Genomic DNA, 19,983 nt, shown 5'->3' with positions numbered 1-19,983 from the left:
ACAGTGAGGAGGCCTAGGCAATCTAGGGGGCCTTGGGTAGTATTTATCCCTGGCATACAAATAGAATTTGAGTGTCCATGCCACAATATGTGATGCTGTCTCATCTGGGACTCTTGAGGGTAGGCCTAGGTCTGGCCTTGGATGAAATGACAGTGACTGGATATCCACCATGGGGGCCTCACCCTCCCTGGGGATCAGGATGGAGACTGGGTGGGGGACTGGGGGACCTGGTGGGGAGGGCAGGGGAGGAGGGGAGAGAGAGGGAGCTGGGATTGACATGTGAAACAAGCTTGTTTCTAACTTAAATAAAAAGTTTAAAAAAGAATATAGGTGAATACATATGCATGCCCATATTCATCCAAGTTCAAGAGTGCACACTCTCAATGATTGCAACAGGAGGTACTAATCAGACAATGCCTAAAAATAAAGAATGGGCTCTGCAGCCACTAATGTTTTACACATTTGCTGTAAGGTAGACTTTGCTTCTCTTTTGTAAATGGAAAGTGGCTGTTCTTTGGTAAAATATCCTTAGGCACATGGCCTGAGTTCTCTTGATTGGTACAAGAGATGGTAGTATCTGAAATATAGTTTTAACTCTGAACTAAGAATTTTGCAATATGTTCTAGTCAGAAATTAAAAAACAGCCAATATCTTTAAAAAATTCAAGCTCTGCTACTTAAGTTGTTCTCAAAAAATAATTCTTTAAAGACATAAAGCACTGGTGAGGTGTATGGGTGAGTAGTGAAAGCGCTTGCCTAAGATATACAATGCCCTGGGTTCAGTCTTCAGCATCTCCAAAACAAACAGAAGAATAACTGCATCATATTTGACTAGCAGTAGTACCTAACCATTCTGTCTTACTTAATGCCCTCAGTCAAATGGCCAAGTAAAAGGAACACACTATAAACTACAGGTTCTCTGGTGAATATTTGACAAACATTGCTGGAATATAAAAATGAGGAGAACAGTACGAAAAGTACTGAAACGTTTGCTCTGTGATTTATAGGAAGGCTTTTTATTCAGGATAAGAGAGAGAAAATATCCAGAGACATCTGAAAGAGTCCAAAACAGAGACAAAAAGAAGCAGACTGGATATGACCAATTTTAAATAGCTTGCTTCACATGTCAATCCCAGTTCCCTCTCCCTCCCCTCCTCCCACACCTCCTGACCATCCCAACCAGCCTCCAACCCTATCCCCACTTCCTTCCACATAGGGGGTATCTAGAGTCTGTCATTTCACTCAGGGCAGGGTGCAGGCACTCCTCTAAGAGTCCAGGCTGAGAGAGCATCCCTCTTTGTGTTATGGACACACGAAGTCCGTTTGTATGCCAGGGATAAACACTCGTCTACTGCCCAGGGCCCCACAGGTTGCCCAGGCCTCCTCACTGACTCTCACACTCAGGGGGTCTGGATCATTCCCATGCTGACCTCCCAGCTGTCCATCTGGGGTCCAAGAGCTCTCCCTTGTTCAGATCAGCTGTCTCTGCTGGTTTTGCCAGCCCATCCTTGCCAATTTGCTCATCTCTTCTCTCCCTCTGTCACTGGGTTCCATGGGTTCAGTTCAGTCTTTAACTGTGGGTGTGAATTATGAGTTTTGAGCCACCAGGTGTATGCTGAGGAACAAACCTGTATCCTCTACAAGAGCAGCAACTGTTCTTATTATTGAGCCATCCCTCCTGTCCTTCCCATATATTTTTAAATGTACCTTTTAAATTTATATAATAAATATTAAGAAAATGTATACCTGTCCTAGAAAATAGTATCAATAAAATACCAGATATGATATGCTCATTAAAGCACAATATAAAATAAATGTTTTTAAATTAAAATAACATTTTCTACAGTCCAATGAAACTAATTTTATGTGCTTCCAGATGTTTCAAAATATCTATCTTATCAAAATACCATAAAGATTTTAAACTAGGCTAGTCTAATGTAGAAAACTGGTCTGTCATTTATTTTCTGATTTTGGAGATTACGCATGAAGTTGTCACAAGGGGTAATTGTTAACAAAATTGTGATTGTGCTTGGCCATCATCAAATATTACTTGCCTTCTTAACCTCAGTTTTCCCACCTCTGAAATGCATCCTATCACATCCCATCATAGTCTTTTAAACGTGGGCTACTAAATATAAATCTCAATAGTAGTTGCTTTTACTATTCTGGCCTTTGACTGTCTCCTTTATAGTTGAAGAAGATAATAACAAAATTGCACTCACTTTTCCCCAGGATACAAGAAAATGTATGTAAAGTGCTTAAAACTGGAATCACTGTATACATAGTAACCATCAATATTATCCACATTGCCTTCCTCAGTACCACATTTACATCACAAGCAAAATAAAAGTGGTATTATTCATTGAAAAAACTAGGAAACAACTGCATTGTCTTCTGTTTTAGATTCCATCGCTCTCCTTCTGCTTGATAATTCATTTTGTAAAACAGTCAGGGATCTTATCACAGGAGCTGTTGCAGGAACAAGACAAAATCAATACCAGAATGAGAATGAGATTCAAAGTCAAACAGAGGCCTTAAAAATAAGCCACAGGAGTTAATATTTGTAAAGTGCTAAAAATAGAGCCTGTTAGAATATGAGCTATATATTTATTCATTGCAGAAAGAGTTTGATAAAGTAACTTTAAAAGAACTGTAAAAATATATCAAAAAATTCAAACGATGTAATTGTTGAAAAATCAAGGACATACCCATGACCTCAGAGGAAAACATCTATGTGTCATTGGGAGACAAATGGGGTTAATGGAGAAGAGGTAGGAGGACAAAGGGAAATATGAATCTTCTGGTATTAGAAAGTTAAACATAAACTCACAAAGGCAAATTGGTCTGGAGTGAACTTTGACTTCTTTTTATCAAAGGGAAAACCAAATAAAATGCAAGTGAAATGGAAGTTCACAAAGGGCTCTTTCTTTCTACTTGAAGGTGGGAGTGCAGGAACCCAGAGGACCAGAGGACATGGAATAATGAATAATAATGTAATACTTTAATTGGTCCATCTCAGATGTAACCATTAATGGAAGAATAAACCTATTTTGTGAAACAGATATTTTTCTGTTACAAATTGCTTCATTGTTTGGCTAGTGCAATACTTAATTGGCTAATTATGCAAATGTTAAGTACAAACTCATATAATTAAAGTAAGTTTGTAATAAATTTTAAAATAATCAAGGCATTTTCATTAATAATGAATTGACTCAATAAGCACAAATAAAAATAAAATTAAACATAAATCAGGTTGTGTTTTAGAAAATAATTCTGAAATTCACAAAAGTACCTTTGGGCAAAAGAATACATCTGAAAAATTCCTTTTATGATTGTAGTGAAAAAATAAAGATACTATAAAGTCACTATTTGTAAAATACTAATTAAAATGTAACTTTATGAATAAAATGAATGAATAAGAGAACACGGATTTCAACAATATCTCAGAGCCTAACATTACATTTCTCCTGAGAAATAACTTGCATGAGGGAACAACCACAAATGGAATTTTATTCTGAAAATTTGTCTGAGAGTAATTACTTCAAATATACCATGACTATAATGAACTACCCAAGAAATAACAATGTTACTGCTATAGGTCTTTCTTTTGTTTTATTTTATTAGATCATACTAGCTTCACCTCTTTTTGCTGTGACTCTCCCCTTGGGTTTTCTTAAGTTTTCCTCATTTTGAGTCCCCTGCACATGGTTTGTTTCCTTTCTGCTTGGTTTCTGATTTATAGCTGCACCTGAACCTCCTCCACCTGTGTTTATACTCTGCACTCCTTCATTCAATGAAAGAGAACTACAATAAAGAAGATAGAAAGCCAAACTGAGAAATCCAATTTCTAGAGTTTACTCTGGCTTGCCCAACAGGGTAATGTTGAAACATGGACTTTACTAATCAGTTCTGGAAAATTGGTCTGCAGTTGAAAGTCCCAATACAATATGCACATAATAGACATAGTCATATGCATATTAAGATAATGTATACAATAGAACCCCCCATTCAAAGTAGCAGATTGTTTTTGGAATTTTAGTGATCATCACAGACTCCTCCTTTTGACTGATTTTACCCCAAAGTCAAAATTATCGAAAATTTTCAAAAACTTGTAAATTAAAAATGGAAATAACAAACATATTATATTTTCTGTCGAATTAATATCTAGATTTCATAAGCACGAAATGAGTAATTTTCACCAGAAATGATAGAGGTGCTATAGTGCCCTAGCCACAGAATCATACTTCAATTTTACTTTAAATTTAATTTTATGTATTCAGTAAGTCTTCTTGCAGCTAGATTCCTTTATATGCAGCACAAAACTCATTTAAAATCTTTGAATAATATTTTAGCTGTTACATAGTTACATTTTAAAGTTGAAGGAAAATTAAGTGACTAGAAACATTAGGGCATTTAAAGAGAAATTATTCAGTATTTCACTTAAATATATCGTACCAATTTAATTGCTTTAAAAGGCTAATGCTTGCTTTTACTGTGATGAAAATATTTTTCCCAAAAGCAAACATTAACTTTAAAAAATTTTTTAATTTAATTTTAAGTAGCTTGTTTTACATGTCAATCCCAGTTCCCTCTCCCTCCCCTACTCCTGAACCCCCCACCCTTCCCAGCCTCCCACCCTATTGCCAATTCCTTCCACATTGGGGATATCTAGAGTCTGTCATTTCACTCAGGGTAGGGTCCAGGCACCCCCCTAAGAGTCCAGGCTGAGAGAGCATCTCTCTTTGTGCTATGGGCACATGATGTCTATTTGTATTCCAGGGATAAACACTGATCCACTGCTCAGGGCCGTATAGGATTCCCAGGCATCCTCACTGACACTCACATTCAGGGGGTCTGGATCATTCCCATGCTGGCCTCCCAGCTGTCGGTCTGGGGTCCAATAACTCCTCCTTTTTCAGATCAGCTGTCTCTGCTGGTTTTGCCAGCCCATTCTTTGCCAATTTGCTCATCGCTCCTCTCTCTCTGTCACTGGATTCCTTGGGTTCAGTTCAGTGTTTAACTGTGGGTGTTTGCTTCTGCTTCCATAAGTCACTGGATGAAGGCTCCCGGATGGTTATATGTCGTGCCCACCTCGACCAGCAAGGAAGAAGCAATGCCTAGACTCTTCTTTAAGCAGTTTATTCAGGAACCTTTGGACAATCTTCTTTTCCCGGGGGAGCGCCAGAGAGCAACAACCCACAGCTTAAAAGCCCTTGGGCGGCCAACACCAGTATGCCACGTGGAACATGCAGATAGTTCCACGTATGCAGAAGCCAGCCTGATATCCAGCCTTAGCCAAATACAGGTGTTGTTTATCATAGCTAGCACCTGCTGTCCGGCTAGCAGAAGGCAGAATCCAGCACCATCTTAAGGGTGCAGCACTTCGCCGCTCTCTACAGTTATAGACATCAAGTTCATTATCAGGAATGGGCATTCGAGGTGGTCTCTCCACTATTGCTTAGCTTGCCAATTGGTGTCATCCCTTTAGATCACTAGAGGCAACACAGGTGCCTGGTCTGTCTTCTAACCTATGATTCCCTCTTCCCCCAATTCTACATCCCCCCACTCAACCTTCCCGTTCCCACAGGACCTACTCTCTCCTCCTCTTCTCCCCCTCTCTTCTTCCCAGCTCCCACAACCCCCCACCTCTCGCCGTGTTCCCCATCTGTTCAGAGGATCTTGCCTCATTCCTCTTCTCTTGGGTACTATGCATATCTTTTAGGTTCTTTCCTGTTTCCCAGACTCTCTGTCAGTGGAAGTGCAGACTGGCACTATCCTGATCCATGTCTAAAATCCATATATGAGTGAGTACATACCATGTTTGTCTTTTTGTGACTGGGTTACCTCACTCAGGATGGTTTCTTCCAGTGCTATCCATTTACCTGCAAATTTCAAGATTCTATCATTACTCAGTTGTTTCCTTTTTTTTAGCTGTGCACAAACTTTTTAGTTTTATGAAGACCCACTTGTCAATTGTTGACTTTAATTCTAGGACAAATGAAGTCCTATTCAAAAAGTATTTTCTACACCTATGTCATAGAGTATACTATGTTTTCTTCTAGCAGTTACAGTGTTTCAAGTTTCACATTTAGGTTTCTCATGACTCTGAAGTTAGTCATTTGTCCAAGGTGGTAGATAGGATTCTTCTTCATGTGCGTATCCAGTTCTCCCAACATCATTTGTTGAAGATGTTTGCTTTTCTCCATTATAAACTTGGCATTTTTGTCAACTACTAACTTGCTAAATTTATGTGTACTCACATTTGGGTCTTTGAATTTCCTCCATTGCTTGATTATTTATTTTTGTGTTAGTATTGTAAAGTTTTTTATTACTTTAATTTTAAATATATTGATTCACATGTTAATTGCAGTTCCCTCTCCCTCCTCTCCTCCCGCACCCCACCTCCCACCCTATCCCCACTTCCTTCCACATAGGGGATATCCAGAGTCTGTCATTTCACTCAGGGCAAAGTCCAGGCACTCCCCTAAGTGTCCAGGCTGAGAGAGCATCCCTCTTTGTGTTATGGACACATGAAGTCCATTTGTATGCCAGGGATAAACACTGATCTACTGCCCAGGGCCCCACAGGTTGCCCAGGCCTCCTCACTGACTCTCACACTCAGGGGGTCTGGATCATTCCCATGCTGGCCTTCCAGCTGTCCGTCTGGGATCCAAGAGCTCTCCCTTGTTCAGATCACCTGTCTCTGCTGGTTTTGCCAGCCCTTTCTTTGCCAATTTGCTTATCGCTCCTCTCACTCTGTCACTGGGTTCCATGGGTTCAGTTCAGTGTTTAATTGTGGGTGTTTGCCTCTGCTTTCATCAATCACTGGATGAAGCTTCTCGGATGTCATATATTGTAGACATCAAGTTCATTATCAGGAATGGCCATTTAAGGTGGTCTCTCCACTATTGCTTAGCTTGCTAGTTGGTGTCATCCTTTTAGATAACTAGAGGTCTCACTGGTGTCAGATCTCTCTTCTAACCTATGTCTCAGTCTATTATGGTATTTCTCATCCTGTTCTCCCCCTATTCTACAACCCACTCAACCTTCCTGTCCCCCCATGACATAGTATTGTAATGTTGTTTTTACTATGATTTTGTATTATAAGATTTGGAATGGCAATTACTCCAGCATTTTTATTTTTGTTCCAGAATGTTTTGTCCAGACATGATCATTCCTGTTCACTTTGTGAAATGGAAGAAACATAAATGTCCTTCAGCTAAGGAATAGTTAATGGAAATATAGCACATATGCACTATGGAATACTATTCAGCTGTCAATAAAAATGAAATCATGAATTTTCCAGGTAAGTGGTTGGAACTAGAAGAGATCATACAGAATGAGGTAAGATAGATCCAGAAAGAATAAATGCATATCCTCTCTCCTCAGATGTTCCTAGCTCCAAATATTCAGATTTGAGTATATAATCTGAACTAACTGGAGAATCTGGGAAAGTTAAAAGGGACCATTGTTGGGATGAAGGAATGTGGAAGCAATAAAAAGGGGACTAGTTGACTACAAGAGATCTGAGAGAGGAAATGTGAAAAATAAGGTGCTCTACATAGAGAATTGAGAGGAGGATAAATATAAAAGTTAGAAAGAGGAGGGTAACATAACACTAAGGAAGTTTAAAATGTCATAAGACATCATACTGTTAACTATCAAAATCATTGTGTGTGTGTGTGTGTGTGTGTGTGTGTGTGTGTGTGTGTCGTTTAATTGAAATATTTCCATCTGGGCTGATATCACTACTTCCAAGAACCAAATGCCATCTAACAAAATGCTTAACTTAATACAGGACATTAGAACTTCTCTTTTGAGTTGTTAGCCAGGGTGCTAAAGAGACTTCCTCCAAATTAAAAAATAGTGCTAGTGCCCTTGGCTACTATATCCCAGAGGTAAAAGAAAGGTCCCATAGCTGAAGAGCTCAGTAGTTTCTGAGCTAGATCTCACTTGAAGTTTCCTCACTGAGGACTAACTTTCATGCCACCAGATGACATGACTGTAAGCTTCCAAATGAGGGAAACATACAATAACCTAGCAAGCTATGTTACCAATAGATCACATCACCAACCAGCATGGCAAATGATAACCCTAAAGGTGTAGCAGTAGAGTGCATACCTTGGAAGTAACCAAATGTTCTCTAATTGGACTTAAGAACCATTGGGAAAGTAAGAATCCTTCTTGGACAGAAACCCTAGCCAATTATCCAAGCCTAATGAAGTTGAGGATCTTAGAGAAAAACCAACAATTTCCATTATTCTAAACCAGCATAATCCCTGACTTCATCCCAAATATTTGCTCTTACACTAACAGTTAAGTGTAGCCCTCATCATCATCAAGGCTTCTCTTTGCAACAGATGGTGACTATTATAGAAACCCAGAACCAATCAAAATGCTGAGTTCTGAAGCCTACTCCCAAGGGTTACATCTGCAATATAACACCTGTACCCAAGGTTCAGAGATCATTTCAAAATAGAGTGGAGAAAGATCCTAAGAGATACAGGATAAGTAATTGTGTCTTCTAGGAATGTTAAAAGATATATCCATTGATATGACAGACTTTGAAAATCCCCCATGGAAGGCCTTATCCTCTCTGGGGAGCAGAGGGCAGATGGAGTGGGGGGTTGGGGGATCAGTGGAAGGCAGGGAAGGAGGGGAGGGAGAGGGAGCTGGGAGCAACGTGTAAAAAGTTAAATACATTTAAAAAAAAGAAAATGGTAGAGCAGTAAGATCAAAGATTCTTGCCTTACTATGTCTATTCAGTCACTCACCCAAACTTGCTGTAAACATTAAGTAAATCAAAACTTAAGATACTTCTCTGGGCCTTAAAACAAGCTATATCCATAAGTTTCACCAATATGACTTCCTAAGCATGAGCTGAAGAAGGAAAACCAACCACGATGGACATGCTATTTTGAATCCAGGAGGCCTCAGTCCTACAAAAAGAACCATAGGATTTTGAGGACAGGAGAAATATTTTTCTTCAAGGAAGATCACAAAATTTGGTTGTCCAACATACATATAAGTATTATTGTGTAAAACAAGCTATTTCGAATTAAAATAAAAAAATTAAAAAAACAGAAGAACAGAGAGAAGCACGGCTTCTTGGTAGCAGCACTTTTCTCAGGTGGCCTCTGTTTTGCTAGAGACAAGCAGAGACTCATGTGGTTCCCTTAAGGGAGTCCTCCTGACTCAGCATTAAGCAGCAAAAAAACACAGAGCTCTTTTAAGAGGCCCCAGTGCCAAACAAGAATAGTGAATATGAGCAGTCGGTATTGGCAGTGACCACATCAATAAGCCAGCAGCATGCTGCTTGATGGCAGCATAAACCAAGGTGGTAAACACAGTTCACAACGCTGGCAGTAAACTTATGTCCACCATCTTGCAAAGACAGCAGTTTTAATGTTAGCTGTGTTGTTTAGCAGATAAAAGACACGTGGCCAGAAAGACATAAAATTTACAGTAAACTCTAATTCAGATAAAGTAAAATGTCTAAAAGGTTTATAGTGTATTTAAAAATAAACGTAGGCTTGGGAGAGAAAAAGAAACAGGATAGTGGTAAAAAAACAAGAGAGTAGCTGGGTACGGCGGCACACACCTTTAATCCCAGCACTAGAGAGGCAGAGGCAAAATGATCTCTGTGATTATCAATGCTACTAAATTAATCAACTTATGTATTTATAAAATGCTTTGACTTCTAAATTTAAATATAATAACAAGTTACTTGGGAAAAGAGATTTTGCTTGTATTTACACAGAAAATGAATAGCTGTGGATTCCTTCCAGACTTATATGGTTTGATGAAGCAAGACACCCCTGAAACAGTGGCCCAGGTGAACCAACGTCCCAAAACAGCTGAGACTATGCAGTTACAGACCACTATAGCCAGGATTTCTGGGTCTTCTTATGTTTACTCAAGACAGTGCCCCCTAACAGTGGAAGTAATTTGGAGAGAAAGACACCCATATTCCCAAATATTGTTTATAAATGTTTTCATTTATACAGGGTTGGTTATAAATGGTAATGATCACAATAAATATGTTTCTAAAGGGAAAAATGGGAATATGATATAGAAATTAATACTTTGGTGTGGATTTTCATTTATTGATACAAATTTAAGATCAATTCTGTGATATGTATATTTCTCCTCTTGTTTCAGTATTGTGTTTATACTGATCTTTTAAAATGTAATGCATAATAAGATACAGATTGTATATAGTCACCTAACTTATAGTTCGGTTTTCTAGATATGCAGAGATGCATTTGAGATGGATAAATATTCTTCAAACCTTTCAAAGAACTACAGAATATATGGCATTTAGATGGTTTAAGGTTTTCCATGATAGAGAGACACAACTACTCCTGGCACACCATTATATCTGAGAGTACGAAACTCTTTATGGAGTTTGCTTTCAACATGGCAAGGTTAACCATTTGGGGAAGAAACTGCTCTTGCCTTTACTGTTTGATAGACTGGACATTCATGACCCACATATTGCTGAGAAGTCTTCCAGACACACTGTGGCCTCTGGGTTGAAGATGTATGCCTCAACGTTACAGAGGAACTTTGGGTGACTGTCCATGTAGTGAGATATTTCTGTCAATTCTAGTGTTTATATGTTATCCTTCTGTGTCTTTGATGGAATTGAAGACAGATAGTTATAATTATAGTTTTCTTTAGTTATGATAAAAGATAAGCTACATATAATACTTTAGACTCATACTGATGGCATAGAAGATAAAATGTTTTTTTAATCTCACTAAATGTTAATGGGCAAAATATTGTAACTATAGTTCCTGCTTGATAACTGTTCTGTTATATATAATTTGACTATGTTAAAGTTAAAACCTTTCTTTTTATTTAGACAGAAGAGAAGAGATGATAGGGAAAGTCCTTCTTTGTATATGTTTGTCTTATTGGATGATGAATAAAGCACTGTTGGCCAATAAAAACAAAATAATTGTACAGACTGTATTTGAATATATGTAGATAACAACAATTAACTTGAAACAGAACAAGGATGCTTATATGTGATGGTCGGGAGTGAGAAAAGGGAAGGGGAAATTATATATTTTAACCTTATAAGTAAAAATAGAAATTCTAATGTACTTTTACTTAGACATTTAGAAAATAGGCAACTCTGTCTTTTGATTCCTCACTAGAATTTGTAAAGACAGTAACTCTTGACTTTTCTTTTCCTTCATATTCCTTTCCAGGCACTCTCGACTTCCTTTCCTCCACACTTCTGTATGTTACATCAATAAAACTACTAATGCTCTTTGGGATCTTTTAGATAATCCCAATTGTGGCTCACCCAACTGCCATCTCAACCTTATACCTCCATTCAGCTGAAATGCCCCAGGCTGGTCATCACTCCAACAATGGCATTTAGGGTTATCATTTTAGAAGAGGGAATAATGAGAACAGGTGGATGAAATTAGTTCAGCTGTTTAGGGTTAAAGGATCTTAAAGAAAACTGATCATATTCTTTTTTGTCATTGGGTCCTCTTCTGCCTTGTGCTTGCTGGAGGCCAGAGATGCCACTGTGTCTGAGAACTTTGACGCCTGGTTATGGTCCTACATGATTTTAGGATGACTTCACTAGAAGGAGGAATCTTGAAGTATCAGTAATTCCCATTGAAAAATACTATCCTTCTTATCAAGAGAAGAGAATTCTTGGCCTTGGAGATACCTATCATCCCAGTGAAGCCATGTAAACCACCTAGATAGCAGACCATCCCATGGAGAGGAGGCTCAACTTAAGTCATGCTAAAACAAAAAGGCAGAGTGATTTTTTTGCTTTACTAAGATTCTGTACTTTGCTCAAATTTCCATATTCTAGTATAAATCCTATGAGCTAGAATGGGATGCATCTGGGAATGCTGCTACCTTCTGGAGCCTCAATCAGAAAGGTACAACTTAGCCTTTTTCCCTTCTGTCTCTTTCTTTCAGACTCTGACAAGAACCTAATTATGTTTTTTTGTTGTTGTTGTCCTTTAGGATTTATTATTCTTTATCTTAAATCTCCCTCCACACCATGTGGCTGTTTGTCTGCTACATGTCTGGCCTCCATGCCAGCTTTAATGACACAACTTATTTTTGTTTTCTCGCCTCCGTTTATTTTACCTCTGAGATTGACAGCATCTTACACTGGGGATTTTCTTTTCAACTTGGATAAAATTATCCTCAAATATAATAATAAGAAAACAGGACTAAAATTATTCTCAATTTCAGTAGTAATCTTATGAATACAAAAATTAAGTACTGTCTCTTACATAACAAATAAGGGCTTCCTTTTGTTTTGACTTAGGAGAGTTGTATAGTTACAATAAGTAGCATGACTATATTTAACAATACCATGTTTGTTTCAAATTAACTATAAGACAGGAATTTTGAATATTTTGCCTCAAAAGTAATAAGCATTTGAAGCTATTAGTTAATTAACCAAACTTGATCATTCCTTCATTAAACATAGGTGAAAATGAGTGGTTCTATTGTTGCTTTGTTTTGACAAAGTGTCTCAAGTATCCAAGATTTTCCTCAATCTCAGTAGGTACTGAAACTGGCTTTGAACTCAAATCCTGGGACTACATGCATGTGCAATCATGTCTAACAAAAGGACACTTTTAAAGAAAAGTAGCATAAGTAAATATGACAAGGGTGAAGGAGGACACAGACACTATTCTAAAGCACTGACGTGAAGAAAAACTATTGTGACCTTCTTTCCATAGTTGTTGATAATCTTTACTATGAAGATGGAACTATAAGAAACATCACATACATCAAGAAGAGAAATCAGGAAATGTATTTAAAATGGATATCGATGATGCTTGTATATAGAGACACAGTTATATGAGAGAAAAACAAGCTTAAAGCAGATGAGTATTTCTGAAAATATGTAAAAAAACAATATCCATGGCATAGTGACACTGTTGAATAAGTCATAATTTTTAAAGTAAAAGGCTAAGTTTTCTTCCTCTTAGTCAGAGTGTAGGAGGTAACAAGCTGTGTACGTGAAGTATGGTGTTGTGCTATATAGTTGATGGTCAGCATAAAATGTTTAAACAGAGAAACAGTGAGACTGACGCCAAATAGACAGAAAAAGTACACGACTTCTTCCATATTCTTTTACGTGATGTGCTACCATAATATGTGGTTCAGATTTAGGGTGGATTTTCTAAACTTAATAACCTGAATTTAAGCTGGGTCCTAAAACTCATATGAGTCAACCAAGGAAAATCTCTCACAGCTTCTTCTGTTTTAGTTAATTACAAATGTAGTCAATTTGACAAACAAGATTAGCCCTCTATCACAAAGTATGTTAATTAAGACATCAGTAAGATTTAAGATTCAGTTGATTTTTTTAGTATTTTCAAACATGTTTTTCAGTTTAGATAACTTGCATAAAATCCAGAAATGATACCTATACAGACAGAAAATTAATTACACAAATTTAGTGTAGCCATACAACAGAAAACTATTATTCATAAGCCACCCCTAATCATCCATTACTAGACCCTACTCCTAAATTTCCACATATTTTTGTGCTTGGAAACAACAGGCGTCTTACCTCAAAGAGAATAAGAGTACTCTGGAGCCAAACTTCAGTGTCAATGGTATAGGAACATATATTTAGGTCTCCCAAAATGCAACTTACTATCATGTAAGCAGTTTCATGGTGTTTTATAGCAGCAAAATAAAGAAAGTAATAAATAAAGGCTTTTAAACACCACTTTAGTAGAAATGTTTAGTGGGCAGTTACAGCAAGCAGAGGAATCTCAACTATAGACCTGAAATTCTATCTAATAGCATGTAAAGCCCGTTAATTGATGGAGATTAGCATTTTGTTAGGTGAATATATTCAAACGTTATTTATCTGATTTTAGAACTTTAGGTCTGATACAGAAGTGAGTTAAGTGTAAAGATAGCTCTAAGGAAAGTATAATTAGGTTATGGAATCAGAACCATGACAAACTCCCTATCATCACTGAAGTTTTTATTGGTCGATCAGCCTATGCAGAGAGCTTTTTCCTGGAATTCTCTTTCACACTCTCAAAATGACAGAACCAACCAGAGATGAATAGTTCATATATGGGCCTATGGAGGGAAAATTTACATTCAGACCCTAGCACAACTAAATGTTATCAGCAGAAAAATCATTTTTTGCTATATACAAGGAGCAGTGAACAAATCAGTAGTAGTAAGAATGCTTTTCTACTACATGCAACAGATTTAATGAGGAAATTATATACCTGGCTTTCCAATAACCACAGTGTTCAACAAGTTAGAATACTGTCTTCCTTACTCATCAATTGATAAATTGTTATACATACTTATATTTTGTATTTTTCCTCTGATGATGGCAAGATGCCATTCTTTAATTTGCTCCGGTAGCCATGACATCTAGATCAGAACAATACATTGATAGCTTAGAGTGTGGTAAAGGTAATGTAACTACTGGCACGCTCCACTGAAGGTCAAGAAAACATGCCATGGTGTCCAGGTATTATTCCATTCCATTGCTGTAAGTGACCTTGGGAGATGTAACGAGTCCCAACAATGATGGAATTTCCATGTGGTCTTCATCCATGATACAGTAGAACTTTTGAATTGGGGAGTTTCCCATGCTTCTGTAAGTGAATGCTCATCCTGCTCTGCAAACAAACCCAAAAAATTAATTAGCATTATTAATTGATTAATTCAATCATTACAATCACTGTGTTCTGTTGCATATGAATAATACTTCAAAAGTTATTTACAGAAATCATTTAATTCATAGATAATTCAGTTCATTCTTTGTAGTGGACGGAAATTATGTATAATAATATGCATTCTTTAAAAGAAGAAACAGGGCCTGTAAGTGGGAAAAATGGATTCAGTGATGGCATGACCTTACAATACCACAGTAGTCACCCTTTAAACAAAGTTTTGTTTTCGTGACTGTTCCTAGCAAGCAATTGAGGTTCAAGATATTAAATGCCAATTTTAAAATAAATAATTCATAAGTTTAAACCACACACTATTCTAAGTTGCATAACGCAGTGTTGGAATGCCACATCCTGTCTATTACAGGGCATCAATCATCTCATTGAGCAGAATATCAATGATGCACACGTTCTCTGCCAGGTAGTTGTATTGTGTAATAATTTTCTTGCTTCCACATCAACTTACAATATCATAGTGAATGTGTACAAGAAACACTTATTTTACTCAATAATGATCCTAAAGGACACTGACACTTTAGATATGCTAAAAGTAAGCCATTAAGCGTGTCTTTTCATTGAAAAGTTGAAAGCTGCTTACCTACTGAAATGAAAAAGGAGTAAAATTTAAAATAATTTAAAAATACTATCTGCAATTTCAGACATCTATTGGGGGTTTGAATGGATTCCAAGCACATAAGGGGAATTACTATATAGAAAAAGGATGAAAACTCCACAGCTTCAATAGCTACCTCTGGGAAAAGTGAAGCAAAGGAAAGAGCCATGCATTAACCAGAAGAGGTCTCTCATCTGCCCTTTGTCGATGGAATTCCAGCATTGACCTGGCCAGATGCCCATTTAATAATCCTACAACTCCTCAGAGAAACTGCAGTGTTGTCAGCATCAAGGGAATGCTGAGTGATTATCTGGACAAAAAGTACAAGGCTATGGATTTTCTACATTAAAATTTTTATTCTGGTTAGGCACAGAATCCTACAATCCTTATTTTGGTAAAATCTCATTACACACGACATTCTTGCATGATTTTCTCATTAAAATTTAATCAAAAACAATTTTCAACATTAGACTTGGCTCATGGGCATCATTTGAAAAATCTGATCGATTATGTTAATATCTATTATACTGATACTGAAAATAAGGTCCTGACGAGATGTTTAGGTTGGGATTACTAAAATACAACCTGAATGGAAATAAATGTAGAAGAGGTGAACTCAAAGAAAGGTTGACTATTATTCTCCCACCAGTGTGAAAATATAAACCCTATATCTGTTTCACAGAAACTGAGCCTTGAGCAAATAATACAAATAGCAACCCCAGAAAACCCATAATTGAAGAAATAATAACTTTAAGATCAGTTGCAAATGGCATTTGTTGCTCCTAGAAAATGTCTAGGTCTTTGTTCTATATTTCATAAACAGTATAAATGTTATTCCAAATCATTTCCTACATATTTGTTTGGCTCTAAGTTTTAAACTGCACGCCAAACATACCTACAACTTTATTATTATTGTTACACATTGTAAAGTCTTAAATGATCTAAAAGGAACAAGCTAGTTAATATGAAATAAATAGAAAGAGATACTTAGAAAATACATAGAAAAAAGTAGAGGGTTGGGGTGGGCAGAGGGGGCTGTGGTATGGTGGAGTAGGAGGGTATGATTCTATTGCTGCAGCATTGCTAAAAGAAAGCAGTGTCTATATCCTTAGGATGCTAAATGGGGCAGTGTATGTTGTATACAAACAAAAGCACTCATGGCAATGCTTTAAGTGTGATCCATGCATTCCCCACAACACATAATAAAATCCAAAGGAGGAAAGGGCCACTAACATATTAATATAATGACTTTCCTGAAGCTTAAAAATGTATCAAGAAAATATTCCCTCCATTTTATTGCCCCCTCTCTGAAGACAAATAAATATAAAATGTTAAAAGGAGACTTTTAGTTCATCATACAATGCAGCTAAAAAAAATCAAAAATCAATGTGCTTCCTATGCCTGTGCCTCATTCTAGACACTAGCCTCATCAATCACCACCAGGTGGGTTTATTTCACTTCTGTTGAGGACTCGATACTTTCTCATACTTCAGTTCTGATTTCAAAAGATCTTTGATTCACCTCCACTCAGTGGTGCTGTTGATTTAGGACTATTGAACTTGACTGTCCTTTGTGCCCTCATCCTTCTTCTGCTGCACTCCAGCACTTTTGGCCTCCATTTGTCTACTAGAGCAGGAACATTTTAGCTCTCCTTACACTTACTACCATATCATTATTTTATGTAGATGTATTTCTGCTTTTTTATTCCCCATTTCACCTACCTGTATTAATTTCTAAGACTTCAGAGACTATGCACATTCAGGTTTTGCCTGTACATAGAACTTGAAACAGTGCCTGGCAAAGAATAAATGCTCAAAATTTAGTGACAAACTGAGTAATATACCAATATTACAACATTCTTATGCTCAGTATTAGCACCTGCCTGTTTTGATGACATTAAATAAAAAATACCCACATGTAAGAGTACACTATAAACTAACCTAAAAGGGAAGGGACATTAAAATGTATCCTTGTCACAGATTTCCACAGGTATATGAGCTTTATTTCAACTTCAGTGATTACAATAAGTTTATTGTGCCACCCCTTAATACAATTATAAAAATCTCTGCACATAGTTGTATTCTGTTCCAGTTTCAAAATTAGAAACATGAAAATGTCCCTCTGTTAGTATACTTTCCTGTCATGTTTCTTGCATTCTCAAAAGCAAATCAATTTCAATCCTCACAGTTATGTGTGGCTATGTATCATGTTCCAATCATTCTAATCATTCATTCCAGTTCATCAGTAAATGGTTATAATTATTTCAGACAACTGAAACTAACTTTTGCATTTACTCATGATGCAAATAGGTATACATTTTCTGAGAACAGCTTAGTTTTCAAAAATGAAAAATAAAACTTAAATCCTTGAATTCAGCATTTAAATTCTTTATTAAACAAAGAAAACTACATATCTAAGTTTCCCTTACCTCGCTGTCTTTATCTAAAATTCCATATACCAAGTGCTTTGTGCCTTTTATACTTTCCTGTAGCTCCTATTTCAAAATTGAGTCAGGTTCCCACATTGCTGAGATAATGATAAAATAGTTGGTTGAAGACAGTTTTAGCACTTTCAAATGGCTTGCATTTCTTTGCAAGTAGAAATGGATATCATTATTCTAAATTTGAAAATTCCCAGTGGAAGAACTCACTTATACAGAACCAATGGATCTAGTTTTTCCTTGTGTTAATGCATCATTAGATATCTTACTAGTAAACCTGAATGCAAAGCATATAATTGTTATGACTGGACATAATTCTTATTTATTGTTCTTCAGTTGAGTCTCCTTTTGGGTTTGGCATAACATGTGGGAGTTTATATAGCTACTTTCTGATATTCAAACTATTACATTATTCAACACCAAAAGACAGGGTACCATGGAAGAGGGAAATATCATGGGGCACCAACACTAAACAAAGAATCACAAGCAACTAAGGAAAGCTGAGAGCAGTTTAGTCTTTCCTAGAGTAGAATCACCAAATTGGTTTTCCAATACTAAACTGGTCAGTCTCAAAATAACATAACATGGTTTCATTCTAGGTACTGTTATTGAAAACAGAAATAAAGTTTTCAACAACAGGAATATGAATCACAAAACTATCTTTTAATCATGGGTGCTCTACACATATGAGGAAACTAAGATCATAGAGATATAAAAATGTGTTTATTTGCTGGTTTGGCTGAATAATGTAGTAGTTTCCTTGGTGACATATTTGAAGAGGTCCTGAACTACATGTACACAGCCAATATCTCCGTGAAAAGGAAGACGTCAACTTTATCTTGTCGTTGGGCCAGATCCTGGGTATCTGCTTTCTGGATAAACTCTGTTCTCAGAAGCATGGCGTCTTCAGTTCTGACAAGAGCAACGGCCAGTCAAAGTACTGGCCTCAGATTAAACCGCCCCATCGGGGATACCACTGACACTCAGGACGATGACGTGGAAGAGATCCAGGACCAGAATGACAGCCCTTCAGATAACACAGTAGAAGGCACCCCCACCACGAGTCAGGAGGATGGCAAGTCTCCCACAACCACCCTCAGGTCTCAGGAAGCGACTTTGATAGAGCTGGGGAGTGAGGAAATCTGAAAAGTGAACTGCTATGGCCGGCCAGGAGGTGGAATCCATGGAGACTCCCAAGTCCAAAGATTTGGGGTCTCAGAGACCTCAGGCCTTAACGTTTAACGATGGTATGGGTGAAGTGAAAGATGAACAGACTCCAGGCTGGACCACTGCTGCCAGAGACATGAAGTTTGAGTATTTGCTTTACGGTCACCACTGGGCAGATCGCCTGCCAGGCGTGTGGTAAGACGTTTTCCGACGAAGGCAGACTGAGGAAGCATGAGAAGCTCCACACGGCAGACAGGCCTTTCATCTGTGAGATGTGTACGAAGGGCTTCACCACCCAGGCGCACCTGAAAGAACACCTGAAGATCCACACGGGGTATAAGCCCTACAGCTGTGAGGTGTGTGGGAAGTTGTTTATCTGCACCCCGGACCTGAAGAAGCACAAGCAGGTTCACAGCAACGAGAGGCCTTTCGCCTGTCTCATGTGTGTGACAAAGTCTTCAAACACAAGTTTCACCTCAAGGACCACTAAAGGAGACACACAGAGAGGAGAAGCCCTTCGTGTGTGGCTCCTGCACCAAGGCATTTGCCAAGGCCTCGGATCTGAAGAGGCATGATAACAATATACACAATGAGAGGAAACAGGTCACCTCCAGTGCCATCCAGAGTGAGACAGAACAGTTACAGGGGGCAGCTAAGGCTGCCAAGGCCGAGCTGCAGCTGGAGAAGATTGCATGTAGCTAGAGGCCATGGGTCGGGTCGGGAACACCTGGCCTGGGCAGATCGATGCCAAGTTTGCTTTGATCCTAGCCTGTCAACACCTTTGACTGTTTCTGTGATAGCTTAAAGTGTTGTACTGGCTGGACCTAAGGCAGAGCTCGCTCCCGTTAGGTAATTTTCAAATTTCCCAAGGCGGTTACGTACTTTCCTAAGTTCTGACCAAGTTAGTTGTGCTTTTTTTGTTTGTTTGTTTTGTTTGTTTGTTTGGTTGGTTTTTTTGTTGTTGTTTTGTGGTGTCTGGTATTCATGTTCCCCTTAAGCTCTGCTAACCCTTCTCTGTGGTTTTCATTTGAAAACTCCTCTGTCCAGTTTGAAGTG

General features: G+C 37.8%; 1 pseudogene; it reads left to right on the top strand.

Annotated features, from left to right (window-relative positions):
* LOC101824430 overlaps positions 1 to 19,629 on the top strand; it is a 149,917-nt pseudogene extending 130,288 nt beyond the window's left edge.
* Positions 19,630 to 19,983: the final 354 nt, after the last annotated feature.

This window comes from Mesocricetus auratus, unplaced genomic scaffold, assembly GCF_017639785.1.
Source record: "Mesocricetus auratus isolate SY011 unplaced genomic scaffold, BCM_Maur_2.0 Super-Scaffold_100003, whole genome shotgun sequence".
Taxonomy (NCBI): domain Eukaryota; kingdom Metazoa; phylum Chordata; class Mammalia; order Rodentia; family Cricetidae; genus Mesocricetus; species Mesocricetus auratus.
The sequence above is the reverse complement of the archived record's forward strand: the minus strand, read 5'-3'. Positions and strand labels throughout refer to the sequence as shown.